The sequence below is a fragment of the Lutra lutra genome, chromosome 5, assembly GCF_902655055.1.
Source record: "Lutra lutra chromosome 5, mLutLut1.2, whole genome shotgun sequence".
Taxonomy (NCBI): Eukaryota; Metazoa; Chordata; class Mammalia; order Carnivora; family Mustelidae; genus Lutra; species Lutra lutra.
In genome coordinates this window covers 165379190-165390905 of record NC_062282.1, presented here as the reverse complement: position 1 = coordinate 165390905, position 11716 = coordinate 165379190, and the positions used below count along the sequence as shown (strand labels likewise).

General features: G+C 46.5%; 1 pseudogene; it reads right to left on the bottom strand.

The window, feature by feature from the left end:
- Positions 1-4226: 4226 nt before the first annotated feature.
- LOC125100402 (cytochrome b-like) lies at positions 4227-5710 on the bottom strand (annotated as a pseudogene).
- Positions 5711-11716: the final 6006 nt, after the last annotated feature.

The window sequence follows — 11716 nt, the reverse complement described above, 5'->3', positions numbered from 1 at the left end:
TGGGGAGGATTAGTCATAAGTGTTCTTGTGTAGTAATAAGTGTAGATCGGGTAAAAGAGCCATTTATTAATAGTACTGATAGGAGGATAATGGCTAGTGTGACTTTGTAGGAAATTGTTTGGGCTACAGCTCGAAGGGCCCCAATTAGGGCATATTTTGAGTTTGAGGCTCATCCAGACCATAAAATAGAGTAAACAGCTAGGCTTGATATTGCTAGTATGAATAGGATTCCTAGGTTTATATTGATGAGAGGTAAGTTATTGGTAATGGAATTCATAGGGTTAGAGCCAGTGTTAAGGCTAGAACTGGGGCTATTACGAATATAGTGATGGATGACGTTAGGGGTCGTAGAGGTTCTTTGGTGAATAGTTTTTACGGCGTCTGCGATTGGTTGTAGGAGGCCGTAGGGCCCTACGATGTTTGGGCCCTTGCGGAGTTGCATGTATCCTAGGATTTTTCGTTCTACTAATGTCAGAAAAGCCACGGCGAGTAGGATTGGTACGATTAGTGAAATGAGGATAAAAGTTTAAGTTTTACGCAATTACTGGGCTCTGCCACCCTAACAAACCCTATGTCTAGGTAGTTGAGTAGTGGATTGGCTAGATTAAGATTATATCATCTATTAATCCCAAGGCGTTCCAGTGGCAATGGGCCTTACTTCTCTTGTCCTTTCGTACTGGGAGAGGTTGTTTTAATAGATAGAAACCGACCTGGATTACTCCGGTCTGAACTCAGATCACGTAGGACTTTAATCGTTGAACAACGAACCCTTAATAGCTGCTGCACCATTAGGATGTCCTGATCCAACATCGAGGTCGTAAACCCTATTGTTGATATGGACTCTCAAATAGGATTGCGCTGTTATCCCTAGGGTAACTTGTTCCGTTGATCAAGTTATTGGATCAATGAATGATAGAATGCTTCGACTGGTTTGTCTGTGATTAAATCACTCGGAGGTTGTTTTGTTCTCCGAGGTCGCCCCAACCTAAATTGCTAACCCATTAATAGGATTGTGTTAGGCCTGATCGGTGGTTTAGTAAGTTATTATGGGTTAGTTAATTAAAGCTCCATAGGGTCTTCTCGTCTTATTGGTGTATTCCCGCCTCTTCACGGGAAGGTCAATTTCACTGATTGGAAGTAAGAGACAGTTAAACCTCGTGTGGCCATTCATACAAGTCCCTATTTAGAGAACAAATGATTATGCTACCTTTGCACGGTCAGGATACCGCGGCCGTTGAACTAGCGTCACTGGCAGGCAGTGCCTCCAATACTAGATATGCTGGAGGTGATGTTTTTGGTAAACAGGCGGGGTTTGTGTTTGCCGAGTTCCTTTTACTTCTTTTATCTTCCTTATTGCACGCCTTGTTGGGTTAACAAGTGGTTTGATATGCGTTTTATTAGTGGTCTATTTTTATCATGTTGTTAACTATCAGTGAGTATTCGTTGACTGTTATAAGCTTGTGCAAGGAGAAATATTTCTTGTTACTCATACTAGCATTATTGCTTCTATTGTTGAATAGATTAGCCCGGTAGTATATTAGGAGTTTGTTTGTGGTTTTTGGGATTAAGTGGTTTGTATTGTTGAGCTTGAACGCTTTTCTTAATTGGGGCTGCTCTTAAGCCTACTATGGTTTTCGCTTAATTTTACTCTCTAAGTAAGGTTGTACCCTTGTTCTAAAAAGCTGTACCTTTTTAGACTATAATTTAAATTTACATTGCAATTTTAGGGTTATTAGGTAAATTTAAAGTTGAACTAAGATTCTGTCCCGGGGCAACCAGCTATCACCAGACTCGTTAGGCTTTTCACCTCTACTTATAAATCTTCTCACGGTTTTGCGACACAGATGAGTTTACCCCTGTGGGTTGTTCATAAGTAGCTCGTCTGGTTTCGGGGGATTTAGCTTAAGGTCTCTTTGCTAAATTGTTCTAGCTAGCTCATTATGCAAAAGGTATAAGGGGTAATCTTTGCTGTTCATTACTTTAAATATTTCTTTCATCGTTCCCTTGCGGTACTTTCTCTATAGCTCCAAATAAGATTTCTATCTCCTATACTGTAATGGTGTGATTAAATGTTTTGATTGGTATTGTCGTGATAATTAAATTGGTAATTGGTTGGGCTAGGTTTGGTTCAAAGTGGTCATCAATGTGTGAAATCTCCTGGGTGTAAGCCAGGTGCTTTGGTTAAGCTACACTTTGATTTATCCAAGCACACTTTCCAGTATGCTTACCTTGTTACGACTTATCTCCTCTTGCTTTAGTTCGTCTAATAAATTATGTAGTGTTTAGGTATATTGCTTGAGGAGGGTGACGGGCGGTGTGTGCGTGCTTCATGGCCCCATTCAATTAAGCTCTCTATTCTTAATTTACTACTAAATCCACCTTTAGTTTTTAGTTTTCATAAAACTTTCGTGAATATATTCTTGGTTAGAAAATGTAGCCCATTTCTTCCCACTTCATGGGTTACACCTTGACCTAACTTTTTTATGTATTATTATTGTGCTTACTTTTCTTCCTTTTTTGAGGGTTTGCTGAAGATGGCGGTATATAGACTGATTCAGCTAGAAGTGGTTGAGGTATATCGGGGTTTATCGATTATAGAACAGGCTCCTCTAGAGGGATGTAAAGCACCGCCAGTCCTTTGAGTTTTAAGCTGTTGCTAGTAGTTCTCTGGCAGATAGTTTTGTTATGTAAGCTATCTATGTTTAGGGCTGAGCATAGTGGGGTATCTAATCCCAGTTTGGGCCTCAGCTATCGTGTTGTCGGATATAGTAAAGTCACTTTCGTAGCATATTTTGTATTAACAGTAGCTTTTACGGCCTTGTTAAATTTTAACTTTAGTATTGTTGTAGTTCTTAACACGTTTTACGCCGTGGGCCTATTAATTTGGGTTAATCGTATGACCGCGGTGGCTGGCACGAAATTTACCAACTCTTGGTGCTAACATGGCTTAGTCGAACTTTCGTTCATAGCTTAATTTTTATCACTGCTGTATCCCGTGGGGGTGTGGTTGAGCAAGGCGTTATGAGCCACTTATAAGTGTGCTTGATACCAGCTCCTTTTAATCACATGATGATTTAGAGGGGCATTTTCACCGGGATGTGGAGACTTGCATGTGTAATCCTGTTAATAACTAATAGGAAGGCCGGGACCAACCTTTGTGTTTATGGAGTCTTGTGACTCTTCTAGGCATTTTCAGTGCCTTGCTTTATTTAATAAGCTACATTAACAAGTGGTGGGAGAGAGAAGCGTTTTTGACGGGGGGTAGTAGGAGATATAAAATCACATCTATAGATAGCTTCTTTGGATAGGAATTTCTAATGAATTATTTTAATGAATCAGTGAATGAGATTAGCATGCGTGGCGCTAGTGTAAGTGACTTCTCCTATACGTTGCATGTGCCTAGTTCTGTTTTTGGGGTTTGGCAGGACAATATAGGTATTTGTATACTTTTGAAGTTACGGGGGTAAGGGGGGTTTGATTAAGCTAGTTTCATATCTGTTGAATACGTGCGTGTGCGTGTATGCGTACGTGCGTGTGCGTGTATGCGTACGTGCGTGTGCGTGTATGCGTACGTGGGTGTGCGTGTATACGTACGTGGGTGTGCGTGTATAGTACGTGGGTGTGCGTGTATACGTACGTGGGTGTGCGTGTATACGTACGGGGTGTGCGTGTATACGTACGTGGGTGTGCGTGTATACGTACGTGAGTGTGCGTGTATACGTACGTGCACGGGGGTGGATCTATGTGTGTATGTCCTGTGACCATTGACTGAATAGCACCTTAGAGTCTACGCGGCGGGGATAATGATGAAGGATAAGTCCAGCTACAAGTTATTTGACTGCTACGAGGCCACACCTGGCCATAGTTGAGTGATACCAATTTCTCCCCCCCCAAAAATTAAAGATACCAAATGCATGACACCACAGTTATGTGTGATCATGGGCTGATTAGTCACTAGTCCATCGAGATGTCCCATTTGAGAGGTTAGTAGGATTGGATTGAGGATTGTTATGGCCCTGAGGTAAGAACCAGATGCCAGGTATAGTTTCACGGTAGAAACCCCCACATGTGATGGGCCCGGAGCGAGAAGAGGTACACGTCGCGCAAGGATTGATGGTTTCTCGAGGCATGGTGATCAAGCTCGTGATCTAGGTGAGGTGGATACATGTAAAATCAACCATAGTATGTACATGCTTATATGCATGGGGCAAACCATTAATGCACGATATACATAGGGGGCGGTGCGCGGAATACATACTGGGCAGGCACAGTAAATGTTGTTGAATATATGAATTGAAATGTGGGGTGAGAGAATCAGGGAATAGTTTAGTTAGAATGTCAGCTTTGGGTGCTGATGGTGGGGCTTTTTGCCTCTTCCTTGAGTCTTGGGGAGATGGGATTCTCCATTTTTGGTTTACAAGACCAAGGTAATTAATATACTACAAAGACTCTTCATTTTAATAGGTTGTTCTCGATAATGCTCGCGATTGGTATGAGAATTAAGAGGAGTGTGAAGTAAAGGATTGAGGCTAGTTGGCCAATGGTGATGAATGGATGTTCTACTGGTTGACCGCCGATTCAGGTTAGGGTAAGAAGGTCAGCTACTAATAGTCAGAATAGGCATTGGCTTAGTGGTCGGAATATTATGCTCCGTTGTTTTGAGGTGTGTAATAGTGGGACGATAGCTAGGATTAGGAGGGATAGGACTAGGGCCAATACTCCTCCAAGTTTGTTAGGGATGGATCGTAGGATTGCGTACGCGAATAGAAAGTATCATTCAGGTTTGATATGGGGTGGTGTATTGAGCGGGTTGGCAGGAGTGTAGTTGTCTGGGTCTCCTAACAGGTCTGGGGAGAATAGTACTAGTATTATAAGTATTAGGGCTAGGAGTAGGGCTCCTAGGATGTCTTTGATGGTGTAGTAGGGGTGAAATGGGATTTTGTCAGAGTTGGATGGAATTCCGGAGGGGTTGTTGGATCCTGTTTCGTGGAGAAACAGCAGGTGGATTGTTGCTAGTGCTAAGATGATGAATGGCAGGATAAAGTGGAAAGCGAAGAATCGTGTCAGGGTGGCTTTGTCTACTGAGAATCCTCCTCAGATTCATTCTACAAGACTAGTTCCGATGTATGGGATGGCTGATAGTAAGTTGGTGATTACGGTTGCGCCTCAAAAGGATATTTGTCCTCATGGTAATACGTAACCTATGAATGCTGTTGCTATGGTTGCGAATAGTAGAATAATACCAGTGTTTCATGTTTCAGGGAATATATAAGATCCGTAGTATAGGCCGCGTCCTACATGTAGGAACAGGCAGATGAAGAATATGGAGGCTCCGTTTGCGTGTATGTATCGGATAATCCAGCCGTAGTTGACGTCTCGGCAAATGTGTGCGACTGATGAGAAGGCTGTGGTTGTGTCTGATGTGTAGTGTATGGCTAAAAATAAACCTGTAAGAATCTGAAGGATTAAGCAGGTTCCTAGCAGGGATCCAAAATTTCATCATGCTGAAATATTCGATGGCGCGGGCAGATCGATGAGCGAGTTGTTGATGATTTTGGCTAATGGGTGAGTTTTTGCGAATGTTGGTCATTAATGTTCTGTAGTTGAAATACAACGGTGATTTTTCATGTCACTAGTCATGGTTAGATTCCATGTAGGAATAATGATGACATACATTGTATTCATTCTAAGTGTTATTTTTGTAGTTAGTGTGAGGACAGAAGTCTGAAAACAAAAGCTCGTGTAATTTTTAGGGCCTAGGGCATGGCAGGCCCAAAATGCAGAGGCTGAGGTGAGAGTCCCATCATCTGAAGTTAGGGCAAGGGTCAGATGTTTGCTCAGGCTCAAGTGTGTGTCCTTTATGGCTGCCTAGTGCAGCGGTGGTATCATAATGCCATGGAGGTTTTCCCAAGCTGGGGGTTGAGCACAGCTCCAAACATCAAAGTTTCCTTCTGCAGGACAAGAGGCATCTGCTTGATGGCTCATAGGTCTTGAATATAGAAGATTCAAGAGCAGGGCTCTAGTATGGATGCCTGGGAACCCCACCTAGGGTTACCTTTGGATCCTATGGACATGGGAGGCTCGATCTGCTGGCTCTGGTGATAGGTACACAGGGGACTGAGTGGAAATGGAGTCTCACACTGATGGGTCACAATCTGGTTTTGCATCCGGGTAGACGTTGGAATGTGGTGGTGGCTCAGGGGCCATGCAGGATTCTATTGCCTTTAGGCTTAGACACAGCTCCAAATAGCAAGGTTTCCTTATGGGACAGGAGGTTTTCTGTTTTGGGCCTCAGGATCCCCGCCCACATGTTGGTATTTGAGACCAGGGCTCTGGGTACAGATGCCTGAAAACCACAGCTAGTGTTCAGATTAGGGCCCAGGGGCATGTCAGGTTCAATCTTCTGTCTATGGGGCCATCTACCTGGGTGCTGACTGCAGGTCCATGCATAGGGTGTGTCTGACTGCTTATTATTATCCAGGGCGGCCTAGAAAATGGGTGGCTTGGGGGCCTTGCACGTTTCTCCTAATATGGAGGTATTTGGCAACTTTAAAGAGCACAGTTTACATTGGGAGGGCAGGCACAGTCCTACAGTTTGTCTCCACATGCTCCAGCCTTGAGGGTGTGCGGGTCAGGGCTCTGGGAACAGAAGTCTGAAATGATAAAATGGGTTACGGTTAGGGCTGAGGGTATGGCTTTCCTGGTCTGCAGACCCCGAGGGAGCTCCTTGGGATCTGAAATTAGGGTGATTGGGAGGCGGTAGCTCAGGCTTTTGCCTCTGGATTTTGTGTCTAGGATGGCCATGGAATGTAAGGGTGAACTCAACCGGCATGGAAGGTTCTCCCTCTCTGGGGATTTTGCGTGCCTCCAATAGTTTGGTGTCATCATGGGGGAAGGGAGGAGTCCTGTTTCTGTCTCAGGGGTCCCCCAAAAAGAGGGATTCCAGATCATGTCTCTGTGAACAGGCGCCTGGAAAACCCTTCCTTGGGTTCATATTTGAGCTTATGGGCATGGCAAACCCAATTTTCAGGCTCTTGGTCTAGGAACCAAGGGGCCTTATTTGAAAATGGGGTTCAGGCTGAGGCTCACAATACGTTTTTTGTGCCCAAGGCGGCCCTCAATTGTGGGTGTGGCCTCATGGAACCTGTAGGATTCACCAATTCAGAGGGTTTGACACCCATCCCAACAGTAAGATATCCAGCCATGGAGAAGGAAGAGTTCTGTTTTATGCATCAGGTTCCCCCATATGCAGGTATTTGATATAAGGTGTGGGGACAGATGCCTGTAAACCTCAGCTAGGGTTCAGATTATGGCATAGGTGTACGTCAGGTTCAATCTTCTGTCTCTGGGGCCATCTACCTGGGTGTCTGACTGGAGGTCATTTGTCAGGGTGTGTCAGACTGCACATTTTTGTACAGGGTGGCCTATTAAATTGGAGTGGCCTCGGAGGCCTTGCAGGTTTCTCCTAATCTGGAGGGTTTGGGAAAATTTGAAGGGCACAGTTTCCAGTAGGAGGGCAGGCACAGTCTTGCAGTGTGGCTCTGGAGGGTAGAGCCTGGAGGGTGTGTGGGACAGGGCTCTGGGGACAGAAATCTAAAAACACAAACTTGGGTTAGACTTAGGGCCGAGGATTTGGCATGCCTGATCTGCACACCGTGAAAGGAGCTCCTCAGAATCTGAAATTAGGGTGACTGTGAGGCGGTAGCTCAGGCTTTTGTCTATGGATTGTGAGTTTAAGTTGGCTGCAGAATGTATGGGGACCCCATGGGGCCATGGAAGATTCTCCCTGTCCGGGGATTTTGCCCAGGTCCAAATAGTTTGGTGTAATACTGGGGGAAGGGAGGAGTCATGTTTTCTGTCTCAGGGGTCCCCCAAAAAGAGGAATTCCAGAGCAGGGCTCTAGGTATGGGCAACTGCAAAACATCACCTTGGGATTTGTGCTAGTGGCATAGCAAGCCTGATATGCGTGCTCCTTGTCCAGCTACCGAGGGGCCTTATTTGAAAAGGGCTAAGGCTGAGGGTCAAAATGCATGTTTGTGCCCAGGTCCTCAAGAGTGTGCATGGCCTCATAGGCCCTGCAGGTTTCTCCAACTCTGAGGTTTTGACACCCTTCCAAACAACAAGGTTTCCTGCCATGGAGAAAAAGGGTTCTCTTTTGTGCATCAGGTTCCCGCATATGCAGGAATTTGAGATAAGGTCTGGGGACGGATGCCAGAAAACCAAGGTTGGGTAGAGATGCAGGTCCATGGCCATGGCTGGATATGCAGCTAGCTCCCTGGGTATGACAGGATGTCTAGCTAGCTCCCTGAGCTGACAGGATGTCTAGGCTCAGGCTATGTCAGACAGCATTAGTGCACAGGATGGCCTATGAAATTGAGGTGCTATGAAGGGCTGTGCAGGTTTATCCTCATTTGGGGCTTTTGGGCAGCCACATAGGGCATTTTGTCCTTCTGGTGGGCAGGGTTGGCCCAGGTGGCCATGGAAGTACTCCCTCTCTGGGGAATCTGCCCGACTCCCAATAATATGGTGTCATTCTGGGGGAAGGGAAGAGTCCTGTTCTCTGAGTCAGGGGTCCCCCCAAAACAGGGATTCCAGAGACAGGCTTTGGGTAGGGCACCTGGAAAACCCCCTGTAGTTTGGGATTTGGGCCTAGGGGGATGGCAGGCCTGACATGCGGGCACCTGGTTCAGCTACCAAGGGGGCTTATTTGAAAACGGACTCAGGCTGTGGGTCACAATGCATGTTTCTGACCAAGTTGGTCCTCAAGAGTGGGTTCGGCCTAATGGGACAACCCTTTTCTCCTACTCTGAGGGTTTGAAACCCATTTCAACAGCAAGGTTTCCTGCCATGGGGAATAAGGAGTCTTGTTTTGTGCATCAGGTCTCCCATATGCAGGAATTTGAGATAAGGTCTGGGGATAGATGGCTAAAACCCAGGTTGGGTAGAGATGATTACTAGATCCATGGTAGGTCCCAACTACTGGATATGCGGCCAGCTGTCTGGGTGGCTAATGGGAGGTCTGGGCTCAGGCTTTGCCAGACAGAGCAGTATTGCACAGGGTGGCCTATGTAATTGGGATGCTCATGGTGCAGCTACCGAGGGGCCTTATTTAAAAATGCGGCTCAGGCTGAGGGGAACAATGCATGTTTGTGTCCAAGGTGTCACTCAAGTAGGTGTGGTTTCATGGGCAATGCAAGTTTCTCCTACACTGAGTGACACCCAATCCAAAAACAAGGTTTCCTGCCATGGGGACAGAGTTCTGTTTGTGCATCAGGTTCCCCCATGTGCAGGGATTTCAGATAACTTCTGGGGACAGATGCCCGAGGACCCAGGTTGGGTAGGGATGATGGCCTATGTCCATGGCATATCCGATCGCTGGATTTGCAGCCAGCTGTCTGGGTATCTGATAGGAGGTCTGGGCTTAGGCTGTGTTAGACAGAGCCTTAGAGCACAGGACAGCCTATGAAATTGGGGTGCCATCGAAGGCCGCAGTTTGACCCTCATTTGTGGTCTTTGGGAAGCCCCATAGAGCACGTTTTCCTTCTGGTGGGGAGGCAGAATTCTGGATTGTGGCTCCAGAATTCCCAATCCGGAGGGCTTGTGGGCCAGGAGTGTGAGGACAGAAGTCTGAAAACAGAGCTACGGTTAGGTTTAGGTCCTAGGCCATGGGAGGCCAATATGCCAAGGCTGAATCGAGATCTCCAGCATCTGAAGTATGGGCAAGTGTCAGATATTCGCCCAGGCTGGAGTTTGTGTCCATGTTGGCTGTCAAATTGAGGTGTGGCCTCATGAGGCCATGGAAGTTTTCCCACTCTGGGTGTTGTGAGCTGCTCGAAACACCAATGTTTCCATCTTTGGGACAGGGCTAGGCTTGTTTGATGGCTCATGGCTCTCTCATAGGGAAAGATTCAAGAGGAGGGCTCTATGTATGGATGCTTGGAAACCCTACTTCCTGTTACCTTTTGCCCCTAGGAACAAGGCAGGTACAATCTACAGGCTCTGGGGCGATCTATCCAAGGGAACATATTGAAATGGAGTCTCATGCTGATGCATCACAATGCCAGTTCATGTCCAGGGAGAACTTGGAATGTGGTGGTGGCTCAGGTGCCATGCAAGATTCTACTCCCCTGAAGGTTTTACATAGTCACAAATAGCAAGGTTCTGGGGACAGTGTGTGTTCTGCTGTGTGCCTCAGAAATGCACCATATGCTGGTATTGGAAATCAGGCCTCTGGGGAACGATGACTGAAAATCTAAGCTAGGGTTCAGATTAGAGCCTAGAGGTATGTCAACTTCAATCTTCTCTCTCTGGCACCATGTACCTGGGTGTCTGGCAGGACCATATGAGACCTGTGGCATCCCTAGGCCAAAATCCTAACCCAAGGTTGGGTTTCCAGTCCTTAATACCCAGAGCCCTGCTTTCAAAGCCCTCCTTATGGGGACCTCTGAATCAGAAAACAGGATTCCTACTTTCCCCCACAATGACACCATGCTATTTGGAGCTGTGCAAAACCATGGGAACGTGTTGAAATGGAGTCTCATGCTGATGCATCACAATGCCAGTTTGTGTCCAGGGAGACCTTGGAATGTGGTGGTGGCTCAGGGGCCATTCAGGATTCTACTGACCTGAAGGTTTTACATAGCTACAAATAGCAAGGTTCCCTTCTGGGGACAGTGTGTGTTCTGTTGTGTGCCTTAGGGATGCACCATATGCTGGTATTGGAAATCAGGCCACTGGGGAATGATGCCTGAAAACCTAAGCTAGGGTTCAGATTAGAGCCTAGAGTTATGACACTCCAGAAGGAAAACATGCCTTATGGAGCTGCACGCAACCCACTGATTTGTAGAAAGCTGCACGAACCCACAAAGCCACCTTCATTTATGGAAGCTGGCCCTGGACACTAAACACATTCTATCCCTCACTTGAGCCCACCTCCAGACAGCGACCTACATAGCTGGCATTAGAGTCAGCAAATCAAAGTGGCCATTCCCCTAGGCAGGAATCATAACAGTAAGTTGGGTTTTCAGGCATCGATCCCCCGTCCCCTCCTCTCAAATCCGTCCACATGTGGGACACCTGAGTCACAAAACAGAACTCCTTTTGTCCCCCAGAAGCTTTCTGGAGATATGTATATCCCCCAGAGGTGGGCGAAATCTGCATTGCCCTTGAGGACACACCCATTAATGCTGGCCGCTTAACCTGAGCCCCATTTTCAATACAACCCCATGGGTAGCTTTGTCCAGAGCCAGAACCTAAGGCCTATGATGCCACTAGGACCTAATCCTAAACCTAGTTTGGGTTTTCAGGCATCCATACCCAGAAGCCCTGCACTGAATCCCTCCATATGGGGACCCCTGAGCCATAAAGCAGGACAGATTCTTTTCCCCAGAATAGACCAAGCTATTTTTTAACTATGCAAAATTTCCAGAGTGGGAGAAAACTCCATGTCCCCATGATGCCCCTCCCATTTTCGAAGGATCTCATGGACACAAACTCCAACCTGAGCGAACTCTTCACACTTGCCTTAAACTCAGATCCTGGGGAGCTTGCCTCAGTGACTGCAGATTCGTCCTGTCATGCCTTAGGCCCTAAACATACTCCTAGATTGGCTTTACAGACTTCCGTCCTCAGAGTCGTGGTCTATAATCCCTCCAGCTAGGGAACCCCGGAGCCACACCATAAGACTCTTCCTGCCCTCTGGATGCAAAACCTGTCC